This window comes from Durio zibethinus, chromosome 17 (genome assembly GCF_047325235.1).
Source record: "Durio zibethinus cultivar Kanyao isolate XHJ-2024 chromosome 17, ASM4732523v1, whole genome shotgun sequence".
Classification (NCBI taxonomy): domain Eukaryota; kingdom Viridiplantae; phylum Streptophyta; class Magnoliopsida; order Malvales; family Malvaceae; genus Durio; species Durio zibethinus.
The window spans coordinates 20,919,258-20,926,593 of NC_143178.1; positions in this window are offsets into that span (position 1 = coordinate 20,919,258).

Sequence of the window (7,336 nt, forward strand, 5' to 3'; positions counted from 1 at the left end):
CATATATATCCCCATGTTTATTGCATTATTGAATACTAAAAAATTAAAAGGAAAATCAAGCATATTCAATATATATGTGCTTGTTATTATACATGAGTTCACGATGAAATTTTCAAGTGATAACAATAATTAATAATTTGATTAAATGAATTTTTTCTATCAAGAAAGTTTAGGTGATTATCCTTGAAAGTTGAGAAAATTTTCTCCCTATACTTAGGTGAAAGTAGATATGTAAAGTTATTAAAAACCAAAATCATGAAAATTTTTTTTTTGAAAATAGTATAAAATATAGGTGATTATCCAAAAATTTTGTTGGTATGAAATTTGAGTTGAAAACTTTCAAAGGAACATATAAGTTAAATATATAAGAATAAATAGTATAGGTATGTGATTTAGCAAATAACTAAATGCTTAAAAATATAATAGTAAAATGAAAAAAAAAAGAAGAGAAATCATGCAAGCAAAAATGAAAAAAAAATATGGTTACACATATTTCTTTATCTTTTTCTTTTTTAAATACATCTTTCTTTATCTTAATACATAAAAATGGAACTAAAACACTAACATCTAAAACATAAAGCAAGTCATGTTATAAACCAATAACAATTCTTGTGCTATGCATAGAATCCTAAATATTCATTTGAAATCAAATACTATGTCCATTGAACTTTTAAAAAGCAAGAACACTCACATTAAAAATATTCATTTGAAATCAAATACTAATTAAAAAAAAATCAAAGAAAATAACAACTATAACAAATCTTAATTATAAATAAATTAATTAATTAAATAGCACAATTTTATAGAAAGTAATTCCCACGACATCAGCCATTAATAAATTAATGACTCTAAGAGATGGGGTAGTCCATAATAAAAACAACATATTCTGAAAATCTTGATGGTCGAGTTATCTATTTATACTTGTGAATAAAGGACATAATAGTAAGGTTTTAAATATGAACATTTAATGTATTTATCTTAAAAGAAAAGAATGATTTACATTATGAATTGTATAACAAGTTTTTATTGATAATTAATTGAAATATTTGTATGGCCGTAACTATTGGAATTATTGTTAGCTATTGTTTCTTATTTGAAATATATTTACTTATAAACTTTGAATTTAAATGGCTGCAATGTAAAAGATAGTTTCAAATGTAAAAGGTAAGTAAAATAAAGTCTTATCTAATATATTGGTATTTCAATACAAAATTAAATAATTTATATTAATTTACAGACATATGATCATAAATATAAGAAAATTATCTTAAAACTTAGTTTTAAGGGTTTATAAAAGCTCTTATTTGTAATAGTGTAAATATATATAAGGTAAGTCAATAATTTTTTTGGTCTTTTAATACGAAATTAAATAATTTATATTAATTTACGGACATATAATCATAAATATAAGAAAATTACCTTGAAACATAGTTTTTAGGGTTTATGAAAACTCTTATTGTAAAAGTACAACACACACGTATGTGTATATATATATATATATATATATATATAAGGTAAGTCAATTGAAAATGTAAAAGGAAATAATTAAACATAATCTATTATATAAAATATTTTAAAATTTATATGAAATCAAATAAAATTAATTAAATATAGGACATGTGATGATTGTTTAAGACTGTTTAAATGTCAAAAGAATAAACCATACACCTTGGATTTTTTCCCTTCTTACCAAAGTTTTTGACTTTTATATATTTATATAAGATTCTAATCGTAATTTATGGATATTGTATGTTAAGTGAATAATGTGAACTTCAATTTTGTTTTGAATTTTCAAAACAAATGACCAAACAAATCAATTAGCATAATTTTCATTACATATAATAATATTTAAGAAATCAATACAATTATAAGTTAGATAACGAATTAAAATTTTGTTTTCATTTATATGTACAAAATAATTAAATTTCATTTGGTATTGGAATAATTGAAATTTAGAAATTGTTAATCCCATGCAAGCTAATTAGTGTAAGCCATCCATATTTGTTTAGACATTCCCTCGTGAACCATATCCTACTTTCTTCATGGCAGTGATCCTTCATTATGGTATTTGAGACTAGACATGTTCCTACCAACAACTTGTTACCAATTAGAAAAACTAGTAAAACTTTGTAGTTAATTTTAATCACATAGCATACATATATATGTTTACACATAAAAATTATAAATTACTTCATTAAAATATAAACTAAAAACCATATCAACATATTTTTATGAAATGCTTAGATTAATTTCTAAGGCATATCAACATATTTGTATATTATACTAATATTGTTCTAAAAACTAAAAGCATATTAGTTTCTTTTTTCTTTTTTTGCTAAAAAGTGGATTTTAATATTAAAAAACAATAAAAAAATCACACTTTGAAATAAAGAGGAATAAAAAAATGGAACCAAAAAGAAACAAATCAATAGAACAAATAAAAAAAAAATGAGAAATGGAATATAATAGAATTATAGAACAAACGTCCAATACTATTATCTTTGATGGACAAATACATATTCCTATTTATAATGTTGAAGTTGGTGTGAAAATTTAAGAATAAAATTTAGTTGAGAGTAATTTAAGATAAATAAAAATTAACTTTGATAACAAATTGAATTGGATTTATTTATATAAGGTAAGAGTAATGAATATTTAAAAGATAATAAATTCAATAATCTAAATGAAATAAATTTACTTTTTTTACATTAAAAAATGAATCAAATCAAATTAAGTATTTGATTTTTTAAAATTAAAAAGGCATTAATTATATGACACATGGCATTTATTCATGATTGTATACATGTCAAAAAAATAAAATATTCACATAGGATTTTTTTCTTTTTTTGCCAAAAGTTTTGACTTTTATATATTTATATATGATATATGATATGATTGTTTATGCTAAAAGAGCTTTTCTTTTTTCTTTTTTATTTTTGAAAAGAAATGGATTCATTTACTTAAATACAAAGATCTTGGAATACAATGTCATGAATTCCAAAATAGATTTCTGCTGGAACCCTTTCTAGACAGGAACATTATTCTCTCCTAGACACTACTAGCGTTGCAAGCTTGTGAGCCACTCCATTTGCTTCACAATACGTGTGGGACACCATCCATTCTCCAACATTGGACAATTCCATTCTAGTTTCCTCCAAGAGGTTCCCGATTCTTGAGAGATTGATTACCTTGTTTAGGTTGATCTGTGAGGTTACCCCCAGTGCATCTCCCTCCAGTATCATTCTCTGCATGCACATGTTTCTCGCAAATTTAGCAACTTTTGCAAGTGCCATTCCTTCAATAATGTCTTGTTCCCTTATGCGATTAACAGTTAGGCATAATACTGTTTGTACTTCTCATAGATGGTTTCTAGCAATGCCACCAATGCTAGCCCTGTCATCCTTCATTTCTAGTGCCCCATCAAAGTGATTTTTATCCATCCCTCAACTGGTGTTTGCCATCTTCCTGGAATACACTTTTGATGCGTCTTCTTTCACTCATGTATCTTATGGTACTCCTTCAAATACTGTTGCACAAATGTGATCATGGCAAACGCAGATTTTGTCTCATTGCTCTTAACTTTTGTGTTCATGGTTCCCCATATTGCCCAACATACCGTTGCAAACTTGTCAAAACCCACTTTGTCCAATACCATACATGACAACCACTATTTAATGCTTTGTATTTGATCGTTCTGCCAATCTTCACTCGAATAAATCAGTGTCCATGGACCATACCTCTTTTGCTTTTACATAGTCTCTAATCATATGCTTTATAGTTTCGTCTTCTTTATCACATCTTGGGCATCTTGCATGATCCATTATTCCCCTTATTTATAACTGCCCAAACATTTGAAGTATTTCATGCCACATCCTCCAAATAAATGTTATGATTTTAACTGGTATGGATGAATACCATATGCTCTTCCAGGTGGTCTTCTCTCTATTAGTGTCCTTGCCTCTAATGCAGGCTTATTAGTGTCCATGCCTCTAATGCAAGCTTCCTTGTGGTTCATGTCATGATCATTTGATACCAAAAAATGGCATCCATTTCGCACCGTATGCAACCCATCCTTTGTGTAGTGTCACACTTGTACATCTGCTCAGCTATTCAAATCTATAGGAATTGCTTTGATTTTTCTCGCAGTTTCCTCATGAAACATGGTCTCTAATTTGGTGACATCCCACCTTACCCCGTTTTATTAAAAGAGTCTTTAGCCATACCATCCCTTGGCATATAATTTATTCGAGGGCTCAGAATGAAGTGTTTTTCTTTTGGTATCCACTTATCATGCCAAACTCTGATTTTTTCTCCGTTTCCCACCCGCCACCGCAATCCAAGTTTTAGGACTTCTTCCCCCATCCATATGCTATGCCATGTGTATAATGGCGCTTTTCCTAACTCTGCCTTCTTGAAGTTAGTGTTGGGGAAATACCTTGCTTTAAGAACCCTGTGAACAAGTAAAGAAGAGTATCGCATCAATTGCCACCTCTGTTTTTCAATCAGCACATTGTTAAACAATTCTATATCTCTGAAGCCCATGCCTCAGTCTTCCTTCTTCACGCACATTTTTCACTATTTTAACTAGTGAATCCCTCTTTTTTTCATCAAGTGCCACCACCAATATCGACTTATGGTCTTGTTAAGTTTTTGGCACAATCCCTTTGGGAACATAAGCATGACATGGCATATGAGGGCATCAACTGTAGTAACGCCTTGATGAACATTTCTTTCCCACCTAGCGATAACCATTTGTGACTCCATTGTTTTATTCTTCTATCAATCTTCTCTAAGATCTCCTTAAAGTCCCTTTTTTCCCCTCCTAATTAACATTGGCAGTCCTAGATATTTCTCTAGATTAGATGTGGTTTGTATTTCGAATATGTTCTTTGTCATTTCAACCATATTATTACTTGTGTTTGTGCTGAAGAATAGCCCTGACTTATCGTAGTTAATTTGTTGCATCGAATCTTTTTCATATACCTTTTGCAAGTTTTTCACCAAGATGCATTTGATTTGTTTTACCTTGAAGAAGAGCAAACTGTCATCTGCAAAGAAAAGGTGGGCAATTCTTGGGCCGCGGGCACTTGTACGAACACCTTGCAATAGTCCTTCCATTTGTTTTCTATGTAATAGTGCAGACAATCCGTCTTTACAAATTAGAAACAAACACGGTGAAAGCGGGTCCCCTTGTCGAAGATCTCTCTCAGTAGAAATATTGTCAGTCAGAGTGTCATTTATAACCACCTTATAAGTTACAAAGAAATACATTTCATTATCCAATTCCTCCACCTATCCTTAATGCCTACGATAAGTGGGTCCTTTTGTCAAAGACCCCTATCGAGAGAAATAGTATCAGTCGTAGGCTTTGCTCATTTCTAACTTAAGAGTAACCCACCCATCTCTACCCCTTATTTTTCATTTCATGCTATGTAGCAACTCATACGCGAAAAGGACATTGTCCGAAATAAGCCCACAAAGCACGAAAGCCCTTTGGTTTTCAGTAATACACCTAGATAGAATAAGTTTCAATCTATTTGCTAGAGTTTTAGCAATGATTTTGTATAGTACATTACACAAACTAATGGGTTTTGATTGATATTATATAAACTATACTTTCATTCAGAAAATCTAAACAGAAAGGAATTACCTCAGACCCTATGGTTTGCCAGAAAGTACGGTAAAATAATACATGCATACCGTTAGGTCTCGGAGCTTTGGTGGGATAAATTTGTTTGACTGCCTCATAAATCTCCTTGGCTGTGAACTCTGATAGGAGATAATCATTCATTTCATTTGTGAGGCAAAAAGCAATTAATTCTAGGATATAGTCTAGATTGGGTGGTCCTTGAGATCTGAATAGGGTCTTGAGTAGTGAACTACTTATTCGACATCTTCTTTTTCTCTTTCATGCCACATTTCGTTCTTATTCTTCACACCAACTATTCTATTTACTCTTTTTCTTTATATTGCTTGTGCATGGAAAAATGTGTATTTTTATCTTTGTTCTTTAGCCAATTAATTCGTGATATCTGGTTCTAAAATATTTCTTCTTGTTTCATAGCATCATTTATGTTATGTGTGGATAAATATTAATAATAAAAAAAAAAATAAAGTTTTTTAAAGGAAAAAAAAGAAAAAAAAATTTTTTAAAGAAAAGAAAAGGATATATGTAACAATTATTTCGATAATTAAAATTAATAAAAAAATGAAAGAAAAGAAATTGTTTGGATAAAAAGTGAAAAAAAAAGAAAATAATTCATTATAATAATTTTTTTCAATTATAACCTTTCATTGCCTGTGATTTTAAAGTATTCATATACTATAATATATTTGTTATCTTGTCTGGCTTCATAATTACTATTATATCAATAGTTTTTAATCAAGTGAAACAAAAAAATATTTTACAAATATGCATTAATGAATTTTTGAGCTAGTCTGACCTCTCATAAACTCAAAAAATTTATCTATTTATATTCAACCATTTATCAAAATCAAATCACCAAAAAATTATAAAAATTTTTTATATTGGAAGATATATATGAAACATACTTAAAAAAGAGATGGCTTTGAAAAAATTACAGGATTATTGTGATCTGTTTAGATTTTTTTGATTAAGTTTTTAGTATTAATAAAAAGATAAATATAATAACTTTTTATAAAAATTTTTTTTTCAACTTTCCTTTCCCTAGCTTTTTCTCCAAATTGGGGTATTAAAAAAATTAGATTTACAAGGTAAACCAAAGGTTATTTGGTTTCCACCTCTTTTCTTTTTTTTTTTTAAATTAAATATTTATCCGAACAAGGGAACGAGGGTTTTGTTTCCTTTCCTTTACTTTCTTTTCCTTCCTCTTCTCTCAATCCAAACACACCGTTAGTTTTGTCTTTAGTTCCTGTTCCTTCTTCAGCCTACCCTTACTTACTACCATATGTTGTGCTGTATGAAGCTCTTCAGGCAAACCATCAATCTTCTTACCCAAATTATAGAATTTTGTCTTGCTCCATTTTTGAAATATTTCATGGGTCTCACACAACTTACTTTGCAAATTGACGTACCTATCATCGAGCCAGCCTTGGCTTATAATATCTTTACATTTAGGTTCAAACATCCAAGCTGCTTCAAAGTACTTTTTCTTTTTTTCGACCTGAAGTCATCTTTTTTGGCTTGCCCCTATAGTATCAATTAAAATCGAGTAGTGGTTTGATGTGAAATATGTAAGATGTCTTACTAAGAAATCCAGGAAACTAGCTATCCACTATTTATTACCAATTGCTCTATCTAATCTTTCTTGGATCCTATTTTCTATCATTTTTCCTCTGCACCAAGTGATTTTAG